The following is a 24,215-nucleotide window of genomic DNA, read 5'->3' on the forward strand; positions in this document are numbered from 1 at the left end:
GCATTCATTGCTGGCCCTTTGACTCAAGCAAGCCCATTTCAAGTACCCCAATGACTTTTACAGACAGAAACACGCCGCTGCCATGGGATCACTTGTGTTTCCCATTGTAGCTAACCTGTGCATGGAGCAGCTGGACAAGAGAGACTTGAATTGTTCCACGGGGAAAAGACCAAGTCGTTTGTTAAGGCATGTGGATTATACTTGGGTCAAGATTAGAGCATCAGAAACACAAGCTTTTAGTGAACGCATCAAGTCAGTGGACCAATACATCAAGTGTACACGGGAAGAGGCACTGAATAGCAAATGACCCCTTTTGGACGGCGTCTTGCAAGGCAAGGAAGGGGCTGACTTGGGCAGGGAGGTCTCCGGGAAACCTACCCACACAGACCGTTATCTGCCCTTTGACTCACACCACCCACTGGAACACAAGCTGGGGCTTCTTAGGACTCTGCAATATCCGGCTGACATGGTAGCAACAAAAAGAGTCTAAAGACAAAAGAACACAGATGTAACGGCACCCTTGCCAGGGACGCTGGCATGTTTGCCCCGGTTTCCCTTTACTTCGCCCCGCAGCCAGGCACACTGTATTTCTTCAGCCACATGCACACATGCGCAAACGCTCCTTGTCTTCAATCACCGGACTTGGGGATGTTTGTTTTTGGAGTTTTCCTGTAGAGCTGGGGACAGGGAATTGTAGTGGGATACTCCAAAATTAGAACTTTTCACACTGAGGACATCTAGCTGATCTCTTAGTTAAGCGGTATTGACGTCCTGACTGGCTTCAGGCCCTCAGGTCCACCCACCTGGGGCCGCATAGCAGCCTGCGCCAGGCGAGGCAGCCTGCCTCCAGCCCAGCTGTTCGGCCCTCTCCCAGGAAAGAGGCTGAGCCCATGTGCTGGCAGAACATACATGCCACTCCCAGCATGCCACTGGAATGCCCCCCCTTGCAAATGGCCAGGGCTGCATCCATATTCATGCTGTTCGTTTGCCTAGCCCCCACCCATGTTCTGGAAAGCTCTCACAGCTTCCCGAAGGCGGGAAGAACTCTGACAAACTCAAACAACATCAGAGAATCATCAGCAGACCCGACTAATCCATCGCAGCAATCTGTTAAGCAGAATACCACACTGAATTGACCTGACAGCCTCTCTGGTAAGCAGAGGCCAACTATACAAATCCTAGCACATGACTAGGAGGGTGCTACCGTGACATCTCAGGAGGGCTTTGAAAGCTTGTGGCTACCCAGACTGGGTCTTGGTTAAAACCTCCGCAAGCTCAGGAAAACAAACTGGGGAGAAGCAGAACACTTGGAGAAATATAGTCATCCCGTATGGAACTGGAGTGTCGGAAAAAGTCAGAAGGATCTTTAAGAAACATCGCATCCCTGTGTACTTCAAGGCCAGCAATACACTGGGACACGAGCTTGTCCATCCACACTATCTGTCTTCCACATTATTAACACCTCTCTCCAGGCCATTTGACATCAATTGACGCCTTTAGCCAGGTCAATCTAGGCACTATTAGCTATGCAGGCTTCCTGACACCCAACAAGGGGATGATGTAACTTGAAAAAGGGCGCCTCCACAATTCTCACACCTCCCCTCCTGTTCCTGGACAATCAACATGGACACATTCCATGGTAATTGGTCTAAGGCCTCTTCAGGTGTGAATAGAAACGCTGGGGTTTGTTCCTGCGAAGAGGTGGCTTGACTAAACTACGAAAGATCTTCAACATTCCAGAAGTAGACCAATTGAATGCGACATATTACTAGTCCGTTTTCAAGGAATGTGGTCAGTGAAGGATCAATTGGCAGCCGTGTGAGGCGAGCCAAAGGACACGCTTTGTCTTCCTAGGTGGGTGTCAGACTTGGCAGCGGTCCCGGCTAAGGTAATGAGAAAAGGTGAGCGTCCCTGGGTGGGCTCGAACCACCAACCTTTCGGTTAACAGCCGAACGCGCTAACCGATTGCACCACAGAGACCACACACAGAGCGTGCTTGAACTGGCCCGAAGGAGAAATGAAAGATCAACTCAAGGTGCCTAAAAAGCTTCCCAATTGCACATTTGCAGAGCTGAGGGATTGCCTTCTTTCTAAAAGGAAGTGACGCGGGCTAAAAAGCCCTTCCTTCGAGCAGGAATTGAACCAGCGACCTAAGGATTGCTACTTTATCTTCTACAGTCCTCCGCTCTACCAGCTGAGCTATCGAAGGGATGTCGGATGGGTGAGGTAACACGTGACCCCTGCAAATGCAAAGCCAGTGCTGAACACTTTGCATTTGACCTTCTAGGTTGAGGTCTTGCTTGATGCCGCCTCGGCCGATAAGGGCAGATGCCTAGGCAGACGTTACGTGGGAGGCTACGGCTTGACGTATTGCACAGAGAGAAAAGGGTTAGTAAAGAGCCAGCGCATTTTGTTGGGATCCTCCAAAGTCCCGTCAAAAATGGTGATGTACCCTGTGCCCTGACAGCAAGTGAGCAGAATAGTACTTGGAAGCACATTGAGTTTAGCCAAAGGAATTGTGGCGAAAGCTAGGAAAGAGTGGTCAGAGCCTGCTAGCTGAGACTCTTAATCTCAGGGTCGTGGGTTCGAGCCCCACGTTGGGCGTGCCTTTTTTTGGCCGAGTCAAAGGCCTTTGCAAAAGGTGTCAGTATCTCCAGTTCCTTCAAGCGCACTGCACAATCACACCTTTACCATATCTAGTGGCTTGGCTTCCTTTCTCTCCACCAATGGGGAAATATTTCTAGCTCATCCTCCTAGAGGTGACTTGGTACGGCAGCAAATGGACCTTGCGCAGCAGGGGGTCTGTGGAGTCAATGTCATGGGTGGCCTTAGTTCTACACAGCCAGCAGCATGCTTGCTGCACAGCCTTGCGTTGGTGGTATAGTGGTGAGCATAGCTGCCTTCCAAGCAGTTGACCCGGGTTCGATTCCCGGCCAACGCAGTCTTCTTCTTTGCGCCCTTGACAAAACACCACAGGGCCAAAGCTCCTTCAAGAAAGCTCCTAAGTTGTCTTGCCTTAGTGACAACAGTGCAAAGATTCCGCCGCATCCCAACAGGCTCCGGCCTCATGCTTTAACTCGCTCAAGGAGTACAGCATTATCCAGGGACAAGGTTCAGCCATTTCAAACACTCATTCACAAACAATCAACTCTGGCACACACACAGCATTGCTAAGTAGCTGGCTACCATTCCAACACCCTCAACTGGCAAGATAACTGGCAGCATTTTGAAGAATGCTAAAGAATTTCTCAACAAGGAATGGAGACTGAAGTCGGAGCCAGAAGAAACAAGCATGTCCCATGATGTCATAGGCCTTTTCACTTGGATACACTTTGCGCAGGCTATTGACATTGTGGGAAACCTCTGCAATGAGGGAAGACTCTTGACAGCCAAAAAGAACTAAAGCTTGACCAAGTGCATTCATTGCTGGCCCTTTGACTCAAGCAAGCCCATTTCAAGTACCCCAATGACTTTTACAGACAGAAACACGCCGCTGCCATGGGATCACTTGTGTTTCCCATTGTAGCTAACCTGTGCATGGAGCAGCTGGACAAGAGAGACTTGAATTGTTCCACGGGGAAAAGACCAAGTCGTTTGTTAAGGCATGTGGATTATACTTGGGTCAAGATTAGAGCATCAGAAACACAAGCTTTTAGTGAACGCATCAAGTCAGTGGACCAATACATCAAGTGTACACGGGAAGAGGCACTGAATAGCAAATGACCCCTTTTGGACGGCGTCTTGCAAGGCAAGGAAGGGGCTGACTTGGGCAGGGAGGTCTCCGGGAAACCTACCCACACAGACCGTTATCTGCCCTTTGACTCACACCACCCACTGGAACACAAGCTGGGGCTTCTTAGGACTCTGCAATATCCGGCTGACATGGTAGCAACAAAAAGAGTCTAAAGACAAAAGAACACAGATGTAACGGCACCCTTGCCAGGGACGCTGGCATGTTTGCCCCGGTTTCCCTTTACTTCGCCCCGCAGCCAGGCACACTGTATTTCTTCAGCCACATGCACACACGCGCAAACGCTCCTTGTCTTCAATCACCGGACTTGGGGATGTTTGTTTTTGGAGTTTTCCTGTAGAGCTGGGGACAGGGAATTGTAGTGGGATACTCCAAAATTAGAACTTTTCACACTGAGGACATCTAGCTGATCTCTTAGTTAAGCGGTATTGACGTCCTGACTGGCTTCAGGCCCTCAGGTCCACCCACCTGGGGCCGCATAGCAGCCTGCGCCAGGCGAGGCAGCCTGCCTCCAGCCCAGCTGTTCGGTCCTCTCCCAGGAAAGAGGCTGAGCCCATGTGCTGGCAGAACATACATGCCACTCCCAGCATGCCACTGGAATGCCCCCCCTTGCAAATGGCCAGGGCTGCATCCATATTCATGCTGTTCATTTGCCTAGCCCCCACCCATGTTCTGGAAAGCTCTCACAGCTTCCCGAAGGCGGGAAGAACTCTGACAAACTCAAACAACATCAGAGAATCATCAGCAGACCCGACTAATCCATCGCAGCAATCTGTTAAGCAGAATACCACACTGAATTGACCTGACAGCCTCTCTGGTAAGCAGAGGCCAACTATACAAATCCTAGCACATGACTAGGAGGGTGCTACCGTGACATCTCAGGAGGGCTTTGAAAGCTTGTGGCTACCCAGACTGGGTCTTGGTTAAAACCTCCGCAAGCTCAGGAAAACAAACTGGGGAGAAGCAGAACACTTGGAGAAATATAGTCATCCCGTATGGAACTGGAGTGTCGGAAAAAGTCAGAAGGATCTTTAAGAAACATCGCATCCCTGTGTACTTCAAGGCCAGCAATACACTGGGACACGAGCTTGTCCATCCACACTATCTGTCTTCCACATTATTAACACCTCTCTCCAGGCCATTTGACATCAATTGACGCCTTTAGCCAGGTCAATCTAGGCACTATTAGCTATGCAGGCTTCCTGACACCCAACAAGGGGATGATGTAACTTGAAAAAGGGCGCCTCCACAATTCTCACACCTCCCCTCCTGTTCCTGGACAATCAACATGGACACATTCCATGGTAATTGGTCTAAGGCCTCTTCAGGTGTGAATAGAAACGCTGGGGTTTGTTCCTGCGAAGAGGTGGCTTGACTAAACTACGAAAGATCTTCAACATTCCAGAAGTAGACCAATTGAATGCGACATATTACTAGTCCGTTTTCAAGGAATGTGGTCAGTGAAGGATCAATTGGCAGCCGTGTGAGGCGAGCCAAAGGACACGCTTTGTCTTCCTAGGTGGGTGTCAGACTTGGCAGCGGTCCCGGCTAAGGTAATGAGAAAAGGTGAGCGTCCCTGGGTGGGCTCGAACCACCAACCTTTCGGTTAACAGCCGAACGCGCTAACCGATTGTGCCACAGAGACCACACACGGAGCGTGCTTGAACTGGCCCGAAGGAGAAATGAAAGATCAACTCAAGGTGCCTAAAAAGCTTCCCAATTGCACATTTGCAGAGCTGAGGGATTGCCTTCTTTCTAAAAGGAAGTGACGCGGGCTAAAAAGCCCTTCCTTCGAGCCGGAATTGAACCAGCGACCTAAGGATTGCTACTTTACCTACTACAGTCCTCCGCTCTACCAGCTGAGCTATCGAAGGGAAGTCGGATGGGTGAGGTAACACGTGACCCCTGCAAATGCAAAGCCAGTGCTGAACACTTTGCATTTGACCTTCTAGGTTGAGGTCTTGCTTGATGCCGCCTCGGCCGATAAGGGCAGATGCCTAGGCAGACGTTACGTGGGAGGCTACGGCTTGACGTATTGCACAGAGAGAAAAGGGTTAGTAAAGAGCCAGCGCATTTTGTTGGGATCCTCCAAAGTCCCGTCAAAAATGGTGATGTACCCTGTGCCCTGACAGCAAGTGAGCAGAATAGTACTTGGAAGCACATTGAGTTTAGCCAAAGGAATTGTGGCGAAAGCTAGGAAAGAGTGGTCAGAGCCTGCTAGCTGTAAGAGGCCTCAAAGCAGCAGAGTGCGGTAGCCCGGCTAGCTCAGTCGGTAGAGCATGAGACTCTTAATCTCAGGGTCGTGGGTTCGAGCCCCACGTTGGGCGTGCCTTTTTTTGGCCGAGTCAAAGGCCTTTGCAAAAGGTGTCAGTATCTCCAGTTCCTTCAAGCGCACTGCACAATCACACCTTTACCATATCTAGTGGCTTGGCTTCCTTTCTCTCCACCAATGGGGAAATATTTCTAGCTCATCCTCCTAGAGGTGACTTGGTACGGCAGCAAATGGACCTTGCGCAGCAGGGGGTCTGTGGAGTCAATGTCATGGGTGGCCTTAGTTCTACACAGCCAGCAGCATGCTTGCTGCACAGCCTTGCGTTGGTGGTATAGTGGTGAGCATAGCTGCCTTCCAAGCAGTTGACCCGGGTTCGATTCCCGGCCAACGCAGTCTTCTTCTTTGCGCCCTTGACAAAACACCACAGGGCCAAAGCTCCTTCAAGAAAGCTCCTAAGTTGTCTTGCCTTAGTGACAACAGTGCAAAGATTCCGCCGCATCCCAACAGGCTCCGGCCTCATGCTTTAACTCGCTCAAGGAGTACAGCATTATCCAGGGACAAGGTTCAGCCATTTCAAACACTCATTCACAAACAATCAACTCTGGCACACACACAGCATTGCTAAGTAGCTGGCTACCATTCCAACACCCTCAACTGGCAAGATAACTGGCAGCATTTTGAAGAATGCTAAAGAATTTCTCAACAAGGAATGGAGACTGAAGTCGGAGCCAGAAGAAACAAGCATGTCCCATGATGTCATAGGCCTTTTCACTTGGATACACTTTGCGCAGGCTATTGACATTGTGGGAAACCTCTGCAATGAGGGAAGACTCTTGACAGCCAAAAAGAACTAAAGCTTGACCAAGTGCATTCATTGCTGGCCCTTTGACTCAAGCAAGCCCATTTCAAGTACCCCAATGACTTTTACAGACAGAAACACGCCGCTGCCATGGGATCACTTGTGTTTCCCATTGTAGCTAACCTGTGCATGGAGCAGCTGGACAAGAGAGACTTGAATTGTTCCACGGGGAAAAGACCAAGTCGTTTGTTAAGGCATGTGGATTATACTTGGGTCAAGATTAGAGCATCAGAAACACAAGCTTTTAGTGAACGCATCAAGTCAGTGGACCAATACATCAAGTGTACACGGGAAGAGGCACTGAATAGCAAATGACCCCTTTTGGACGGCGTCTTGCAAGGCAAGGAAGGGGCTGACTTGGGCAGGGAGGTCTCCGGGAAACCTACCCACACAGACCGTTATCTGCCCTTTGACTCACACCACCCACTGGAACACAAGCTGGGGCTTCTTAGGACTCTGCAATATCCGGCTGACATGGTAGCAACAAAAAGAGTCTAAAGACAAAAGAACACAGATGTAACGGCACCCTTGCCAGGGACGCTGGCATGTTTGCCCCGGTTTCCCTTTACTTCGCCCCGCAGCCAGGCACACTGTATTTCTTCAGCCACATGCACACACGCGCAAACGCTCCTTGTCTTCAATCACCGGACTTGGGGATGTTTGTTTTTGGAGTTTTCCTGTAGAGCTGGGGACAGGGAATTGTAGTGGGATACTCCAAAATTAGAACTTTTCACACTGAGGACATCTAGCTGATCTCTTAGTTAAGCGGTATTGACGTCCTGACTGGCTTCAGGCCCTCAGGTCCACCCACCTGGGGCCGCATAGCAGCCTGCGCCAGGCGAGGCAGCCTGCCTCCAGCCCAGCTGTTCGGCCCTCTCCCAGGAAAGAGGCTGAGCCCATGTGCTGGCAGAACATACATGCCACTCCCAGCATGCCACTGGAATGCCCCCCCTTGCAAATGGCCAGGGCTGCATCCATATTCATGCTGTTCGTTTGCCTAGCCCCCACCCATGTTCTGGAAAGCTCTCACAGCTTCCCGAAGGCGGGAAGAACTCTGACAAACTCAAACAACATCAGAGAATCATCAGCAGACCCGACTAATCCATCGCAGCAATCTGTTAAGCAGAATACCACACTGAATTGACCTGACAGCCTCTCTGGTAAGCAGAGGCCAACTATACAAATCCTAGCACATGACTAGGAGGGTGCTACCGTGACATCTCAGGAGGGCTTTGAAAGCTTGTGGCTACCCAGACTGGGTCTTGGTTAAAACCTCCGCAAGCTCAGGAAAACAAACTGGGGAGAAGCAGAACACTTGGAGAAATATAGTCATCCCGTATGGAACTGGAGTGTCGGAAAAAGTCAGAAGGATCTTTAAGAAACATCGCATCCCTGTGTACTTCAAGGCCAGCAATACACTGGGACACGAGCTTGTCCATCCACACTATCTGTCTTCCACATTATTAACACCTCTCTCCAGGCCATTTGACATCAATTGACGCCTTTAGCCAGGTCAATCTAGGCACTATTAGCTATGCAGGCTTCCTGACACCCAACAAGGGGATGATGTAACTTGAAAAAGGGCGCCTCCACAATTCTCACACCTCCCCTCCTGTTCCTGGACAATCAACATGGACACATTCCATGGTAATTGGTCTAAGGCCTCTTCAGGTGTGAATAGAAACGCTGGGGTTTGTTCCTGCGAAGAGGTGGCTTGACTAAACTACGAAAGATCTTCAACATTCCAGAAGTAGACCAATTGAATGCGACATATTACTAGTCCGTTTTCAAGGAATGTGGTCAGTGAAGGATCAATTGGCAGCCGTGTGAGGCGAGCCAAAGGACACGCTTTGTCTTCCTAGGTGGGTGTCAGACTTGGCAGCGGTCCCGGCTAAGGTAATGAGAAAAGGTGAGCGTCCCTGGGTGGGCTAGAACCACCAACCTTTCGGTTAACAGCCGAACACGCTAACCGATTGCGCCACAGAGACCACACACGGAGCGTGCTTGAACTGGCCCGAAGGAGAAATGAAAGATCAACTCAAGGTGCCTAAAAAGCTTCCCAATTGCACATTTGTAGAGCTGAGGGATTGCCTTCTTTCTAAAAGGAAGTGACGCGGGCTAAAAAGCCCTTCCTTCGAGCCGGAATTGAACCAGCGACCTAAGGATTGCTACTTTATCTACTACAGTCCTCCGCTCTACCAGCTGAGCTATCGAAGGGAAGTCGGATGGGTGGGGTAGCACTTGACCCCTGCAAATGCAAAGCCAGTGCTGAACACTTTGCATTTGACCTTCTAGGTTGAGGTCTTGCTTGATGCCGCCTCGGCCGATAAGGGCAGATGCCTAGGCAGACGTTACGTGGGAGGCTACGGCTTGACGTATTGCACAGAGAGAAAAGGGTTAGTAAAGAGCCAGCGCATTTTGTTGGGATCCTCCAAAGTCCCGTCAAAAATGGTGATGTACCCTGTGCCCGGACAGCAAGTGAGCAGAATAGTACTTGGAAGCACATTGAGTTTAGCCAAAGGAATTGTGGCGAAAGCTAGGAAAGAGTGGTCAGAGCCTGCTAGCTGTAAGAGGCCTCAAAGCAGCAGAGTACGGTAGCCCAGCTAGCTCAGTCGGTAGAGCATGAGACTCTTAATCTCAGGGTCGTGGGTTCGAGCCCCATGTTGGGCGTGCCTTTTTTTGGCCGAGTCAAAGGCCTTTGCAAAAGGTGTCAGTATCTCCAGTTCCTTCAAGCGCACTGCACAATCACACCTTTACCATATCTAGTGGCTTGGCTTCCTTTCTCTCCACCAATGGGGAAATATTTCTAGCTCATCCTCCTAGAGGTGACTTGGTACCGGCAGCAAATGGACCTTGCGCAGCAGGGGGTCTGTGGAGTCAATGTCATGGGTGGCCTTAGTTCTACACAGCCAGCAGCATGCTTGCTGCACAGCCTTGCGTTGGTGGTATAGTGGTGAGCATAGCTGCCTTCCAAGCAGTTGACCCGGGTTCGATTCCCGGCCAACGCAGTCTTCTTCTTTGCGCCCTTGACAAAACACCACAGGGCCAAAGCTCCTTCAAGAAAGCTCCTAAGTTGTCTTGCCTTAGTGACAACAGTGCAAAGATTCCGCCGCATCCCAACAGGCTCCGGCCTCATGCTTTAACTCGCTCAAGGAGTACAGCATTATCCAGGGACAAGGTTCAGCCATTTCAAACACTCATTCACAAACAATCAACTCTGGCACACACACAGCATTGCTAAGTAGCTGGCTACCATTCCAACACCCTCAACTGGCAAGATAACTGGCAGCATTTTGAAGAATGCTAAAGAATTTCTCAACAAGGAATGGAGACTGAAGTCGGAGCCAGAAGAAACAAGCATGTCCCATGATGTCATAGGCCTTTTCACTTGGATACACTTTGCGCAGGCTATTGACATTGTGGGAAACCTCTGCAATGAGGGAAGACTCTTGACAGCCAAAAAGAACTAAAGCTTGACCAAGTGCATTCATTGCTGGCCCTTTGACTCAAGCAAGCCCATTTCAAGTACCCCAATGACTTTTACAGACAGAAACACGCCGCTGCCATGGGATCACTTGTGTTTCCCATTGTAGCTAACCTGTGCATGGAGCAGCTGGACAAGAGAGACTTGAATTGTTCCACGGGGAAAAGACCAAGTCGTTTGTTAAGGCATGTGGATTATACTTGGGTCAAGATTAGAGCATCAGAAACACAAGCTTTTAGTGAACGCATCAAGTCAGTGGACCAATACATCAAGTGTACACGGGAAGAGGCACTGAATAGCAAATGACCCCTTTTGGACGGCGTCTTGCAAGGCAAGGAAGGGGCTGACTTGGGCAGGGAGGTCTCCGGGAAACCTACCCACACAGACCGTTATCTGCCCTTTGACTCACACCACCCACTGGAACACAAGCTGGGGCTTCTTAGGACTCTGCAATATCCGGCTGACATGGTAGCAACAAAAAGAGTCTAAAGACAAAAGAACACAGATGTAACGGCACCCTTGCCAGGGACGCTGGCATGTTTGCCCCGGTTTCCCTTTACTTCGCCCCGCAGCCAGGCACACTGTATTTCTTCAGCCACATGCACACACGCGCAAACGCTCCTTGTCTTCAATCACCGGACTTGGGGATGTTTGTTTTTGGAGTTTTCCTGTAGAGCTGGGGACAGGGAATTGTAGTGGGATACTCCAAAATTAGAACTTTTCACACTGAGGACATCTAGCTGATCTCTTAGTTAAGCGGTATTGACGTCCTGACTGGCTTCAGGCCCTCAGGTCCACCCACCTGGGGCCGCATAGCAGCCTGCGCCAGGCGAGGCAGCCTGCCTCCAGCCCAGCTGTTCGGCCCTCTCCCAGGAAAGAGGCTGAGCCCATGTGCTGGCAGAACATACATGCCACTCCCAGCATGCCACTGGAATGCCCCCCCTTGCAAATGGCCAGGGCTGCATCCATATTCATGCTGTTCGTTTGCCTAGCCCCCACCCATGTTCTGGAAAGCTCTCACAGCTTCCCGAAGGCGGGAAGAACTCTGACAAACTCAAACAACATCAGAGAATCATCAGCAGACCCGACTAATCCATCGCAGCAATCTGTTAAGCAGAATACCACACTGAATTGACCTGACAGCCTCTCTGGTAAGCAGAGGCCAACTATACAAATCCTAGCACATGACTAGGAGGGTGCTACCGTGACATCTCAGGAGGGCTTTGAAAGCTTGTGGCTACCCAGACTGGGTCTTGGTTAAAACCTCCGCAAGCTCAGGAAAACAAACTGGGGAGAAGCAGAACACTTGGAGAAATATAGTCATCCCGTATGGAACTGGAGTGTCGGAAAAAGTCAGAAGGATCTTTAAGAAACATCGCATCCCTGTGTACTTCAAGGCCAGCAATACACTGGGACACGAGCTTGTCCATCCACACTATCTGTCTTCCACATTATTAACACCTCTCTCCAGGCCATTTGACATCAATTGACGCCTTTAGCCAGGTCAATCTAGGCACTATTAGCTATGCAGGCTTCCTGACACCCAACAAGGGGATGATGTAACTTGAAAAAGGGCGCCTCCACAATTCTCACACCTCCCCTCCTGTTCCTGGACAATCAACATGGACACATTCCATGGTAATTGGTCTAAGGCCTCTTCAGGTGTGAATAGAAACGCTGGGGTTTGTTCCTGCGAAGAGGTGGCTTGACTAAACTACGAAAGATCTTCAACATTCCAGAAGTAGACCAATTGAATGCGACATATTACTAGTCCGTTTTCAAGGAATGTGGTCAGTGAAGGATCAATTGGCAGCCGTGTGAGGCGAGCCAAAGGACACGCTTTGTCTTCCTAGGTGGGTGTCAGACTTGGCAGCGGTCCCGGCTAAGGTAATGAGAAAAGGTGAGCGTCCCTGGGTGGGCTCGAACCACCAACCTTTCGGTTAACAGCCGAACGCGCTAACCGATTGCACCACAGAGACCACACACAGAGCGTGCTTGAACTGGCCCGAAGGAGAAATGAAAGATCAACTCAAGGTGCCTAAAAAGCTTCCCAATTGCACATTTGCAGAGCTGAGGGATTGCCTTCTTTCTAAAAGGAAGTGACGCGGGCTAAAAAGCCCTTCCTTCGAGCCGGAATTGAACCAGCGACCTAAGGATTGCTACTTTATCTACTACAGTCCTCCGCTCTACCAGCTGAGCTATCGAAGGGAAGTCGGATGGGTGGGGTAACACGTGACCCCTGCAAATGCAAAGCCAGTGCTGAACACTTTGCATTTGACCTTCTAGGTTGAGGTCTTGCTTGATGCCGCCTCGGCCGATAAGGGCAGATGCCTAGGCAGACGTTACGTGGGAGGCTACGGCTTGACGTATTGCACAGAGAGAAAAGGGTTAGTAAAGAGCCAGCGCATTTTGTTGGGATCCTCCAAAGTCCCGTCAAAAATGGTGATGTACCCTGTGCCCTGACAGCAAGTGAGCAGAATAGTACTTGGAAGCACATTGAGTTTAGCCAAAGGAATTGTGGCGAAAGCTAGGAAAGAGTGGTCAGAGCCTGCTAGCTGTAAGAGGCCTCAAAGCAGCAGCGTGCAGTAGCCCGGCTAGCTCAGTCGGTAGAGCATGAGACTCTTAATCTCAGGGTCGTGGGTTCGAGCCCCACGTTGGGCGTGCCTTTTTTTGGCCGAGTCAAAGGCCTTTGCAAAAGGTGTCAGTATCTCCAGTTCCTTCAAGCGCACTGCACAATCACACCTTTACCATATCTAGTGGCTTGGCTTCCTTTCTCTCCACCAATGGGGAAATATTTCTAGCTCATCCTCCTAGAGGTGACTTGGTACGGCAGCAAATGGACCTTGCGCAGCAGGGGGTCTGTGGAGTCAATGTCATGGGTGGCCTTAGTTCTACACAGCCAGCAGCATGCTTGCTGCACAGCCTTGCGTTGGTGGTATAGTGGTGAGCATAGCTGCCTTCCAAGCAGTTGACCCGGGTTCGATTCCCGGCCAACGCAGTCTTCTTCTTTGCGCCCTTGACAAAACACCACAGGGCCAAAGCTCCTTCAAGAAAACTCCTAAGTTGTCTTGCCTTAGTGACAACAGTGCAAAGATTCCGCCGCATCCCAACAGGCTCCGGCCTCATGCTTTAACTCGCTCAAGGAGTACAGCATTATCCAGGGACAAGGTTCAGCCATTTCAAACACTCATTCACAAACAATCAACTCTGGCACACACACAGCATTGCTAAGTAGCTGGCTACCATTCCAACACCCTCAACTGGCAAGATAACTGGCAGCATTTTGAAGAATGCTAAAGAATTTCTCAACAAGGAATGGAGACTGAAGTCGGAGCCAGAAGAAACAAGCATGTCCCATGATGTCATAGGCCTTTTCACTTGGATACACTTTGCGCAGGCTATTGACATTGTGGGAAACCTCTGCAATGAGGGAAGACTCTTGACAGCCAAAAAGAACTAAAGCTTGACCAAGTGCATTCATTGCTGGCCCTTTGACTCAAGCAAGCCCATTTCAAGTACCCCAATGACTTTTACAGACAGAAACACGCCGCTGCCATGGGATCACTTGTGTTTCCCATTGTAGCTAACCTGTGCATGGAGCAGCTGGACAAGAGAGACTTGAATTGTTCCACGGGGAAAAGACCAAGTCGTTTGTTAAGGCATGTGGATTATACTTGGGTCAAGATTAGAGCATCAGAAACACAAGCTTTTAGTGAACGCATCAAGTCAGTGGACCAATACATCAAGTGTACAGGGGAAGAGGCACTGAATAGCAAATGACCCCTTTTGGACGGCGTCTTGCAAGGCAAGGAAGGGGCTGACTTGGGCAGGGAGGTCTCCGGGAAACCTACCCACACAGACCGTTATCTGCCCTTTGACTCACACCACCCACTGGAACACAAGCTGGGGCTTCTTAGGACTCTGCAATATCCGGCTGACATGGTAGCAACAAAAAGAGTCTAAAGACAAAAGAACACAGATGTAACGGCACCCTTGCCAGGGACGCTGGCATGTTTGCCCCGGTTTCCCTTTACTTCGCCCCGCAGCCAGGCACACTGTATTTCTTCAGCCACATGCACACACGCGCAAACGCTCCTTGTCTTCAATCACCGGACTTGGGGATGTTTGTTTTTGGAGTTTTCCTGTAGAGCTGGGGACAGGGAATTGTAGTGGGATACTCCAAAATTAGAACTTTTCACACTGAGGACATCTAGCTGATCTCTTAGTTAAGCGGTATTGACGTCCTGACTGGCTTCAGGCCCTCAGGTCCACCCACCTGGGGCCGCATAGCAGCCTGCGCCAGGCGAGGCAGCCTGCCTCCAGCCCAGCTGTTCGGCCCTCTCCCAGGAAAGAGGCTGAGCCCATGTGCTGGCAGAACATACATGCCACTCCCAGCATGCCACTGGAATGCCCCCCCTTGCAAATGGCCAGGGCTGCATCCATATTCATGCTGTTCGTTTGCCTAGCCCCCACCCATGTTCTGGAAAGCTCTCACAGCTTCCCGAAGGCGGGAAGAACTCTGACAAACTCAAACAACATCAGAGAATCATCAGCAGACCCGACTAATCCATCGCAGCAATCTGTTAAGCAGAATACCACACTGAATTGACCTGACAGCCTCTCTGGTAAGCAGAGGCCAACTATACAAATCCTAGCACATGACTAGGAGGGTGCTACCGTGACATCTCAGGAGGGCTTTGAAAGCTTGTGGCTACCCAGACTGGGTCTTGGTTAAAACCTCCGCAAGCTCAGGAAAACAAACTGGGGAGAAGCAGAACACTTGGAGAAATATAGTCATCCCGTATGGAACTGGAGTGTCGGAAAAAGTCAGAAGGATCTTTAAGAAACATCGCATCCCTGTGTACTTCAAGGCCAGCAATACACTGGGACACGAGCTTGTCCATCCACACTATCTGTCTTCCACATTATTAACACCTCTCTCCAGGCCATTTGACATCAATTGACGCCTTTAGCCAGGTCAATCTAGGCACTATTAGCTATGCAGGCTTCCTGACACCCAACAAGGGGATGATGTAACTTGAAAAAGGGCGCCTCCACAATTCTCACACCTCCCCTCCTGTTCCTGGACAATCAACATGGACACATTCCATGGTAATTGGTCTAAGGCCTCTTCAGGTGTGAATAGAAACGCTGGGGTTTGTTCCTGCGAAGAGGTGGCTTGACTAAACTACGAAAGATCTTCAACATTCCAGAAGTAGACCAATTGAATGCGACATATTACTAGTCCGTTTTCAAGGAATGTGGTCAGTGAAGGATCAATTGGCAGCCGTGTGAGGCGAGCCAAAGGACACGCTTTGTCTTCCTAGGTGGGTGTCAGACTTGGCAGCGGTCCCGGCTAAGGTAATGAGAAAAGGTGAGCGTCCCTGGGTGGGCTCGAACCACCAACCTTTCGGTTAACAGCCGAACGCGCTAACCGATTGCACCACAGAGACCACACACAGAGCGTGCTTGAACTGGCCCGAAGGAGAAATGAAAGATCAACTCAAGGTGCCTAAAAAGCTTCCCAATTGCACATTTGCAGAGCTGAGGGATTGCCTTCTTTCTAAAAGGAAGTGACGCGGGCTAAAAAGCCCTTCCTTCGAGCCGGAATTGAACCAGCGACCTAAGGATTGCTACTTTATCTACTACAGTCCTCCGCTCTACCAGCTGAGCTATCGAAGGGAAGTCGGATGGGTGAGGTAACACGTGACCCCTGCAAATGCAAAGCCAGTGCTGAACACTTTGCATTTGACCTTCTAGGTTGAGGTCTTGCTTGATGCCGCCTCGGCCGATAAGGGCAGATATCTAGGCAGACGTTACGTGGGAGGCTACGGCTTGACGTATTGCACAGAGAGAAAAGGGTTAGTAAAGAGCCAGCGCATTTTGTTGGGATCCTCCAAAGTCCCGTCAAAAATGGTGATGTACCCTGTGCCCTGACAGCAAGTGAGCAGAATAGTACTTGGAAGCACATTGAGTTTAGCCAAAGGAATTGTGGCGAAAGCTAGGAAAGAGTGGTCAGAGCCTGCTAGCTGTAAGAGGCCTCAAAGCAGCAGCATGCAGTAGCCCGGCTAGCTCAGTCGGTAGAGCATGAGACTCTTAATCTCAGGGTCGTGGGTTCGAGCCCCACGTTGGGCGTGCCTTTTTTTGGCCGAGTCAAAGGCCTTTGCAAAAGGTGTCAGTATCTCCAGTTCCTTCAAGCGCACTGCACAATCACACCTTTACCATATCTAGTGGCTTGGCTTCCTTTCTCTCCACCAATGGGGAAATATTTCTAGCTCATCCTCCTAGAGGTGACTTGGTACGGCAGCAAATGGACCTTGCGCAGCAGGGGGTCTGTGGAGTCAATGTCATGGGTGGCCTTAGTTCTACACAGCCAGCAGCATGCTTGCTGCACAGCCTTGCGTTGGTGGTATAGTGGTGAGCATAGCTGCCTTCCAAGCAGTTGACCCGGGTTCGATTCCCGGCCAACGCAGTCTTCTTCTTTGCGCCCTTGACAAAACACCACAGGGCCAAAGCTCCTTCAAGAAAGCTCCTAAGTTGTCTTGCCTTAGTGACAACAGTGCAAAGATTCCGCCGCATCCCAACAGGCTCCGGCCTCATGCTTTAACTCGCTCAAGGAGTACAGCATTATCCAGGGACAAGGTTCAGCCATTTCAAACACTCATTCACAAACAATCAACTCTGGCACACACACAGCATTGCTAAGTAGCTGGCTACCATTCCAACACCCTCAACTGGCAAGATAACTGGCAGCATTTTGAAGAATGCTAAAGAATTTCTCAACAAGGAATGGAGACTGAAGTCGGAGCCAGAAGAAACAAGCATGTCCCATGATGTCATAGGCCTTTTCACTTGGATACACTTTGCGCAGGCTATTGACATTGTGGGAAACCTCTGCAATGAGGGAAGACTCTTGACAGCCAAAAAGAACTAAAGCTTGACCAAGTGCATTCATTGCTGGCCCTTTGACTCAAGCAAGCCCATTTCAAGTACCCCAATGACTTTTACAGACAGAAACACGCCGCTGCCATGGGATCACTTGTGTTTCCCATTGTAGCTAACCTGTGCATGGAGCAGCTGGACAAGAGAGACTTGAATTGTTCCACGGGGAAAAGACCAAGTCGTTTGTTAAGGCATGTGGATTATACTTGGGTCAAGATTAGAGCATCAGAAACACAAGCTTTTAGTGAACGCATCAAGTCAGTGGACCAATACATCAAGTGTACACGGGAAGAGGCACTGAATAGCAAATGACCCCTTTTGGACGGCGTCTTGCAAGGCAAGGAAGGGGCTGACTTGGGCAGGGAGGTCTCCGGGAAACCTACCCACACAGACCGTTATCTGCCCTTTGACTCACACCACCCACTGGAACACAAGCTGGGGCTTCTTAGGACTCTGCAATATCCGGCTGACATGGTAGCAACAAAAAGAGTCTAAAGACAAAAGAACACAGATGTAACGGCACCCTTGCCAGGGACGCTGGCATGTTTGCCCCGGTTTCCCTTTACTTCGCCCCGCAGCCAGGCACACTGTATTTCTTCAGCCACATACACACACGCGCAAACGCTCCTTGTCTTCAATCACCGGACTTGGGGATGTTTGTTTTTGGAGTTTTCCTGTAGAGCTGGGGACAGGGAATTGTAGTGGGATACTCCAAAATTAGAACTTTTCACACTGAGGACATCTAGCTGATCTCTTAGTTAAGCGGTATTGACGTCCTGACTGGCTTCAGGCCCTCAGGTCCACCCACCTGGGGCCGCATAGCAGCCTGCGCCAGGCGAGGCAGCCTGCCTCCAGCCCAGCTGTTCGGCCCTCTCCCAGGAAAGAGGCTGAGCCCATGTGCTGGCAGAACATACATGCCACTCCCAGCATGCCACTGGAATGCCCCCCCTTGCAAATGGCCAGGGCTGCATCCATATTCATGCTGTTCGTTTGCCTAGCCCCCACCCATGTTCTGGAAAGCTCTCACAGCTTCCCGAAGGCGGGAAGAACTCTGACAAACTCAAACAACATCAGAGAATCATCAGCAGACCCGACTAATCCATCGCAGCAATCTGTTAAGCAGAATACCACACTGAATTGACCTGACAGCCTCTCTGGTAAGCAGAGGCCAACTATACAAATCCTAGCACATGACTAGGAGGGTGCTACCGTGACATCTCAGGAGGGCTTTGAAAGCTTGTGGCTACCCAGACTGGGTCTTGGTTAAAACCTCCGCAAGCTCAGGAAAACAAACTGGGGAGAAGCAGAACACTTGGAGAAATATAGTCATCCCGTATGGAACTGGAGTGTCGGAAAAAGTCAGAAGGATCTTTAAGAAACATCGCATCCCTGTGTACTTCAAGGCCAGCAATACACTGGGACACGAGCTTGTCCATCCACACTATCTGTCTTCCACATTATTAACACCTCTCTCCAGGCCATTTGACATCAATTGACGCCTTTAGCCAGGTCAATCTAGGCACTATTAGCTATGCAGGCTTCCTGACACCCAACAAGGGGATGATGTAACTTGAAAAAGGGCGCCTCCACAATTCTCACACCTCCCCTCCTGTTCCTGGACAATCAACATGGACACATTCCATGGTAATTGGTCTAAGGCCTCTTCAGGTGTGAATAGAAACGCTGGGGTTTGTTCCTGCGAAGAGGTGGCTTGACTAAACTACGAAAGATCTTCAACATTCCAGAAGTAGACCAATTGAATGCGACATATTACTAGTCCGTTTTCAAGGAATGTGGTCAGTGAAGGATCAATTGGCAGCCGTGTGAGGCGAGCCAAAGGACACGCTTTGTCTTCCTAGGTGGGTGTCAGACTTGGCAGCGGTCCCGGCTAAGGTAATGAGAAAAGGTGAGCGTCCCTGGGTGGGCTCAAACCACCAACCTTTCGGTTAACAGCCGAACGCGCTAACCGATTGCACCACAGAGACCACACACAGAGCGTGCTTGAACTGGCCCGAAGGAGAAATGAAAGATCAACTCAAGGTGCCTAAAAAGCTTCCCAATTGCACATTTGCAGAGCTGAGGGATTGCCTTCTTTCTAAAAGGAAGTGACGCGGGCTAAAAAGCCCTTCCTTCGAGCCGGAATTGAACCAGCGACCTAAGGATTGCTACTTTATCTACTACAGTCCTCCGCTCTACCAGCTGAGCTATCGAAGGGAAGTCGGATGGGTGAGGTAACACGTGACCCCTGCAAATGCAAAGCCAGTGCTGAACACTTTGCATTTGACCTTCTAGGTTGAGGTCTTGCTTGATGCCGCCTCGGCCGATAAGGGCAGATATCTAGGCAGACGTTACGTGGGAGGCTACGGCTTGACGTATTGCACAGAGAGAAAAGGGTTAGTAAAGAGCCAGCGCATTTTGTTGGGATCCTCCAAAGTCCCGTCAAAAATGGTGATGTACCCTGTGCCCTGACAGCAAGTGAGCAGAATAGTACTTGGAAGCACATTGAGTTTAGCCAAAGGAATTGTGGCGAAAGCTAGGAAAGAGTGGTCAGAGCCTGCTAGCTGTAAGAGGCCTCAAAGCAGCAGCATGCAGTAGCCCGGCTAGCTCAGTCGGTAGAGCATGAGACTCTTAATCTCAGCGTCGTGGGTTCGAGCCCCACGTTGGGCGTGCCTTTTTTTGGCCGAGTCAAAGGCCTTTGCAAAAGGTGTCAGTATCTCCAGTTCCTTCAAGCGCACTGCACAATCACACCTTTACCATATCTAGTGGCTTGGCTTCCTTTCTCTCCACCAATGGGGAAATATTTCTAGCTCATCCTCCTAGAGGTGACTTGGTACGGCAGCAAATGGACCTTGCGCAGCAGGGGGTCTGTGGAGTCAATGTCATGGGTGGCCTTAGTTCTACACAGCCAGCAGCATGCTTGCTGCACAGCCTTGCGTTGGTGGTATAGTGGTGAGCATAGCTGCCTTCCAAGCAGTTGACCCGGGTTCGATTCCCGGCCAACGCAGTCTTCTTCTTTGCGCCCTTGACAAAACACCACAGGGCCAAAGCTCCTTCAAGAAAGCTCCTAAGTTGTCTTGCCTTAGTGACAACAGTGCAAAGATTCCGCCGCATCCCAACAGGCTCCGGCCTCATGCTTTAACTCGCTCAAGGAGTACAGCATTATCCAGGGACAAGGTTCAGCCATTTCAAACACTCATTCACAAACAATCAACTCTGGCACACACACAGCATTGCTAAGTAGCTGGCTACCATTCCAACACCCTCAACTGGCAAGATAACTGGCAGCATTTTGAAGAATGCTAAAGAATTTCTCAACAAGGAATGGAGACTGAAGTCGGAGCCAGAAGAAACAAGCATGTCCCATGATGTCATAGGCCTTTTCACTTGGATACACTTTGCGCAGGCTATTGACATTGTGGGAAACCTCTGCAATGAGGGAAGACTCTTGACAGCCAAAAAGAACTAAAGCTTGACCAAGTGCATTCATTGCTGGCCCTTTGACTCAAGCAAGCCCATTTCAAGTACCCCAATGACTTTTACAGACAGAAACACGCCGCTGCCATGGGATCACTTGTGTTTCCCATTGTAGCTAACCTGTGCATGGAGCAGCTGGACAAGAGAGACTTGAATTGTTCCACGGGGAAAAGACCAAGTCGTTTGTTAAGGCATGTGGATTATACTTGGGTCAAGATTAGAGCATCAGAAACACAAGCTTTTAGTGAACGCATCAAGTCAGTGGACCAATACATCAAGTGTACACGGGAAGAGGCACTGAATAGCAAATGACCCCTTTTGGACGGCGTCTTGCAAGGCAAGGAAGGGGCTGACTTGGGCAGGGAGGTCTCCGGGAAACCTACCCACACAGACCGTTATCTGCCCTTTGACTCACACCACCCACTGGAACACAAGCTGGGGCTTCTTAGGACTCTGCAATATCCGGCTGACATGGTAGCAACAAAAAGAGTCTAAAGACAAAAGAACACAGATGTAACGGCACCCTTGCCAGGGACGCTGGCATGTTTGCCCCGGTTTCCCTTTACTTCGCCCCGCAGCCAGGCACACTGTATTTCTTCAGCCACATACACACACGCGCAAACGCTCCTTGTCTTCAATCACCGGACTTGGGGATGTTTGTTTTTGGAGTTTTCCTGTAGAGCTGGGGACAGGGAATTGTAGTGGGATACTCCAAAATTAGAACTTTTCACACTGAGGACATCTAGCTGATCTCTTAGTTAAGCGGTATTGACGTCCTGACTGGCTTCAGGCCCTCAGGTCCACCCACCTGGGGCCGCATAGCAGCCTGCGCCAGGCGAGGCAGCCTGCCTCCAGCCCAGCTGTTCGGCCCTCTCCCAGGAAAGAGGCTGAGCCCATGTGCTGGCAGAACATACATGCCACTCCCAGCATGCCACTGGAATGCCCCCCCTTGCAAATGGCCAGGGCTGCATCCATATTCATGCTGTTCGTTTGCCTAGCCCCCACCCATGTTCTGGAAAGCTCTCACAGCTTCCCGAAGGCGGGAAGAACTCTGACAAACTCAAACAACATCAGAGAATCATCAGCAGACCCGACTAATCCATCGCAGCAATCTGTTAAGCAGAATACCACACTGAATTGACCTGACAGCCTCTCTGGTAAGCAGAGGCCAACTATACAAATCCTAGCACATGACTAGGAGGGTGCTACCGTGACATCTCAGGAGGGCTTTGAAAGCTTGTGGCTACCCAGACTGGGTCTTGGTTAAAACCTCCGCAAGCTCAGGAAAACAAACTGGGGAGAAGCAGAACACTTGGAGAAATATAGTCATCCCGTATGGAACTGGAGTGTCGGAAAAAGTCAGAAGGATCTTTAAGAAACATCGCATCCCTGTGTACTTCAAGGCCAGCAATACACTGGGACACGAGCTTGTCCATCCACACTATCTGTCTTCCACATTATTAACACCTCTCTCCAGGCCATTTGACATCAATTGACGCCTTTAGCCAGGTCAATCTAGGCACTATTAGCTATGCAGGCTTCCTGACACCCAACAAGGGGATGATGTAACTTGAAAAAGGGCGCCTCCACAATTCTCACACCTCCCCTCCTGTTCCTGGACAATCAACATGGACACATTCCATGGTAATTGGTCTAAGGCCTCTTCAGGTGTGAATAGAAACGCTGGGGTTTGTTCCTGCGAAGAGGTGGCTTGACTAAACTACGAAAGATCTTCAACATTCCAGAAGTAGACCAATTGAATGCGACATATTACTAGTCCGTTTTCAAGGAATGTGGTCAGTGAAGGATCAATTGGCAGCCGTGTGAGGCAAGCCAAAGGACACGCTTTGTCTTCCTAGGTGGGTGTCAGACTTGGCAGCGGTCCCGGCTAAGGTAATGAGAAAAGGTGAGCGTCCCTGGGTGGGCTCGAACCACCAACCTTTCGGTTAACAGCCGAACGCGCTAACCGATTGCGCCACAGAGACCACACACGGAGCGTGCTTGAACTGGCCCGAAGGAGAAATGAAAGATCAACTCAAGGTGCCTAAAAAGCTTCCCAATTGCACATTTGTAGAGCTGAGGGATTGCCTTCTTTCTAAAAGGAAGTGACGCGGGCTAAAAAGCCCTTCCTTCGAGCCGGAATTGAACCAGCGACCTAAGGATTGCTACTTTATCTACTACAGTCCTCCGCTCTACCAGCTGAGCTATCGAAGGGAAGTCGGATGGGTGGGGTAACACGTGACCCCTGCAAATGCAAAGCCAGTGCTGAACACTTTGCATTTGACCTTCTAGGTTGAGGTCTTGCTTGATGCCGCCTCGGCCGATAAGGGCAGATGCCTGGGCAGACGTTACGTGGGAGGCTACGGCTTGACGTATTGCACAGAGAGAAAAGGGTTAGTAAAGAGCCAGCGCATTTTGTTGGGATCCTCCAAAGTCCCGTCAAAAATGGTGATGTACCCTGTGCCCTGACAGCAAGTGAGCAGAATAGTACTTGGAAGCACATTGAGTTTAGCCAAAGGAATTGTGGCGAAAGCTAGGAAAGAGTGGTCAGAGCCTGCTAGCTGTAAGAGGCCTCAAAGCAGCAGAGTGCGGTAGCCCGGCTAGCTCAGTTGGTAGAGCATGAGACTCTTAATCTCAGGGTCGTGGGTTCGAGCCCCACGTTGGGCGTGCCTTTTTTTGGCCGAGTCAAAGGCCTTTGCAAAAGGTGTCAGTATCTCCAGTTCCTTCAAGCGCACTGCACAATCACACCTTTACCATATCTAGTGGCTTGGCTTCCTTTCTCTCCACCAATGGGGAAATATTTCTAGCTCATCCTCCTAGAGGTGACTTGGTACGGCAGCAAATGGACCTTGCGCAGCAGGGGGTCTGTGGAGTCAATGTCATGGGTGGCCTTAGTTCTACACAGCCAGCAGCATGCTTGCTGCACAGCCTTGCGTTGGTGGTATAGTGGTGAGCATAGCTGCCTTCCAAGCAGTTGACCCGGGTTCGATTCCCGGCCAACGCAGTCTTCTTCTTTGCGCCCTTGACAAAACACCACAGGGCCAAAGCTCCTTCAAGAAAGCTCCTAAGTTGTCTTGCCTTAGTGACAACAGTGCAAAGATTCCGCCGCATCCCAACAGGCTCCGGCCTCATGCTTTAACTCGCTCAAGGAGTACAGCATTATCCAGGGACAAGGTTCAGCCATTTCAAACACTCATTCACAAACAATCAACTCTGGCACACACACAGCATTGCTAAGTAGCTGGCTACCATTCCAACACCCTCAACTGGCAAGATAACTGGCAGCATTTTGAAGAATGCTAAAGAATTTCTCAACAAGGAATGGAGACTGAAGTCGGAGCCAGAAGAAACAAGCATGTCCCATGATGTCATAGGCCTTTTCACTTGGATACACTTTGCGCAGGCTATTGACATTGTGGGAAACCTCTGCAAT

At 50.3% G+C, this 24,215-nt stretch overlaps 19 non-coding genes across 19 annotated transcripts; 11 read left to right on the top strand and 8 right to left on the bottom strand.

The window, feature by feature from the left end:
• Positions 1–2,869: 2,869 nt before the first annotated feature.
• Positions 2,870–2,941, top strand: TRNAG-UCC (transfer RNA glycine (anticodon UCC)). Its single transcript has one exon. It is a non-coding gene; the product is annotated as a tRNA-Gly (tRNA).
• Positions 2,942–5,322: 2,381 nt separating this feature from the next.
• On the bottom strand, positions 5,323–5,396 carry TRNAN-GUU (transfer RNA asparagine (anticodon GUU)). The gene has a single exon. It is a non-coding gene; the product is annotated as a tRNA-Asn (tRNA).
• Positions 5,397–5,538: 142 nt separating this feature from the next.
• On the bottom strand, positions 5,539–5,625 carry TRNAY-GUA (transfer RNA tyrosine (anticodon GUA)). Its single transcript is given in 2 exon segments — positions 5,539–5,574; positions 5,589–5,625. It is a non-coding gene; the product is annotated as a tRNA-Tyr (tRNA).
• Positions 5,626–6,005: 380 nt separating this feature from the next.
• Positions 6,006–6,078, top strand: TRNAK-CUU (transfer RNA lysine (anticodon CUU)). The gene has a single exon. It is a non-coding gene; the product is annotated as a tRNA-Lys (tRNA).
• A 265-nt stretch (positions 6,079–6,343) lies between these two features.
• On the top strand, positions 6,344–6,415 carry TRNAG-UCC (transfer RNA glycine (anticodon UCC)). Its single transcript has one exon. It is a non-coding gene; the product is annotated as a tRNA-Gly (tRNA).
• A 2,597-nt stretch (positions 6,416–9,012) lies between these two features.
• TRNAY-GUA (transfer RNA tyrosine (anticodon GUA)) lies at positions 9,013–9,099 on the bottom strand. Its single transcript is given in 2 exon segments — positions 9,013–9,048; positions 9,063–9,099. It is a non-coding gene; the product is annotated as a tRNA-Tyr (tRNA).
• A 719-nt stretch (positions 9,100–9,818) lies between these two features.
• TRNAG-UCC (transfer RNA glycine (anticodon UCC)) lies at positions 9,819–9,890 on the top strand. The gene has a single exon. It is a non-coding gene; the product is annotated as a tRNA-Gly (tRNA).
• Positions 9,891–12,487: 2,597 nt separating this feature from the next.
• TRNAY-GUA (transfer RNA tyrosine (anticodon GUA)) lies at positions 12,488–12,574 on the bottom strand. Its single transcript is given in 2 exon segments — positions 12,488–12,523; positions 12,538–12,574. It is a non-coding gene; the product is annotated as a tRNA-Tyr (tRNA).
• Positions 12,575–12,954: 380 nt separating this feature from the next.
• TRNAK-CUU (transfer RNA lysine (anticodon CUU)) lies at positions 12,955–13,027 on the top strand. The gene has a single exon. It is a non-coding gene; the product is annotated as a tRNA-Lys (tRNA).
• A 265-nt stretch (positions 13,028–13,292) lies between these two features.
• Positions 13,293–13,364, top strand: TRNAG-UCC (transfer RNA glycine (anticodon UCC)). Its single transcript has one exon. It is a non-coding gene; the product is annotated as a tRNA-Gly (tRNA).
• A 2,597-nt stretch (positions 13,365–15,961) lies between these two features.
• TRNAY-GUA (transfer RNA tyrosine (anticodon GUA)) lies at positions 15,962–16,048 on the bottom strand. Its single transcript is given in 2 exon segments — positions 15,962–15,997; positions 16,012–16,048. It is a non-coding gene; the product is annotated as a tRNA-Tyr (tRNA).
• A 380-nt stretch (positions 16,049–16,428) lies between these two features.
• Positions 16,429–16,501, top strand: TRNAK-CUU (transfer RNA lysine (anticodon CUU)). The gene has a single exon. It is a non-coding gene; the product is annotated as a tRNA-Lys (tRNA).
• A 265-nt stretch (positions 16,502–16,766) lies between these two features.
• On the top strand, positions 16,767–16,838 carry TRNAG-UCC (transfer RNA glycine (anticodon UCC)). The gene has a single exon. It is a non-coding gene; the product is annotated as a tRNA-Gly (tRNA).
• Positions 16,839–19,435: 2,597 nt separating this feature from the next.
• Positions 19,436–19,522, bottom strand: TRNAY-GUA (transfer RNA tyrosine (anticodon GUA)). The gene is given in 2 exon segments: positions 19,436–19,471; positions 19,486–19,522. It is a non-coding gene; the product is annotated as a tRNA-Tyr (tRNA).
• A 718-nt stretch (positions 19,523–20,240) lies between these two features.
• TRNAG-UCC (transfer RNA glycine (anticodon UCC)) lies at positions 20,241–20,312 on the top strand. Its single transcript has one exon. It is a non-coding gene; the product is annotated as a tRNA-Gly (tRNA).
• A 2,381-nt stretch (positions 20,313–22,693) lies between these two features.
• Positions 22,694–22,767, bottom strand: TRNAN-GUU (transfer RNA asparagine (anticodon GUU)). The gene has a single exon. It is a non-coding gene; the product is annotated as a tRNA-Asn (tRNA).
• A 142-nt stretch (positions 22,768–22,909) lies between these two features.
• Positions 22,910–22,996, bottom strand: TRNAY-GUA (transfer RNA tyrosine (anticodon GUA)). The gene is given in 2 exon segments: positions 22,910–22,945; positions 22,960–22,996. It is a non-coding gene; the product is annotated as a tRNA-Tyr (tRNA).
• Positions 22,997–23,376: 380 nt separating this feature from the next.
• TRNAK-CUU (transfer RNA lysine (anticodon CUU)) lies at positions 23,377–23,449 on the top strand. The gene has a single exon. It is a non-coding gene; the product is annotated as a tRNA-Lys (tRNA).
• Positions 23,450–23,714: 265 nt separating this feature from the next.
• On the top strand, positions 23,715–23,786 carry TRNAG-UCC (transfer RNA glycine (anticodon UCC)). Its single transcript has one exon. It is a non-coding gene; the product is annotated as a tRNA-Gly (tRNA).
• Positions 23,787–24,215: the final 429 nt, after the last annotated feature.

The sequence above is a fragment of the Staurois parvus genome, unplaced genomic scaffold (genome assembly GCF_062004578.1).
Source record: "Staurois parvus isolate SC_StPar_1 unplaced genomic scaffold, SC_StPar_1.0 ptg002404l, whole genome shotgun sequence".
Classification (NCBI taxonomy): domain Eukaryota; kingdom Metazoa; phylum Chordata; class Amphibia; order Anura; family Ranidae; genus Staurois; species Staurois parvus.